The sequence below is a fragment of the Acomys russatus genome, chromosome 23, assembly GCF_903995435.1.
Source record: "Acomys russatus chromosome 23, mAcoRus1.1, whole genome shotgun sequence".
In the NCBI taxonomy this organism is placed as follows: domain Eukaryota; kingdom Metazoa; phylum Chordata; class Mammalia; order Rodentia; family Muridae; genus Acomys; species Acomys russatus.
The window spans coordinates 40,529,925-40,530,528 of NC_067159.1; the positions used below are offsets into that span (position 1 = coordinate 40,529,925).

The 604-nt window shown below is 50.8% G+C and overlaps 1 pseudogene; it reads right to left on the minus strand.

Moving 5' to 3' along the window:
- Positions 1–263: 263 nt before the first annotated feature.
- Positions 264–387, minus strand: LOC127206741 (uncharacterized; annotated as a pseudogene).
- Between the last annotated feature and the right edge of the window lie 217 nt (positions 388–604).

Below are 604 nucleotides of genomic sequence, written 5' to 3' on the forward strand. Positions count from 1 at the left end.
GGCTTGCCTAGGCAAGACCTGCCCATGTTGGCCCCATGCGGAGAGGCTCGGGTGCCAGTGTGCGGGCAGGGTGTCATCTGGGCTTACTCCAGCCATGGCCGAGGTCTCAGACTGGGTTCTCCTAGTCTCTGGCTCTCTAGTCTCTGGCACTCTGGTCTTTGCAGGACTCCTCAGTCTCCACTTGCTCCCCACCATGGGAACCAGTCTGGGCCAGTGCAGTGGGCTTAGACTGGTGACCTTCTGAGGCTCGCCTTTTTTCAGGGAATTTTAGTCTGCTAATCATTAAGATATTCACAGGTCGGAACACTGAGCATAGACATGGCCTCTCTCTCTGCCACCTACTGACGCACATATGACACAGCAGCCACAAGGGCAGCAGCATGCATTTTATTCCCTCTTTTTTTCCCCCCCCCAAGACAGTGTTTCTCTTTATAGCAGTGGCTATCCTCGACTCACTTTGTAGACCAGGCTGGCCTCAAACCCACAGGTATCTGCTTGCCTTTGCCTCCCTGAGTTCTGGGATTATAGGCATGTGCCACCAAGACCAACTATGCATTTTATTCTTAAAAAATAATTTAGATAGTTAAAATTTTGGTTTTGACAA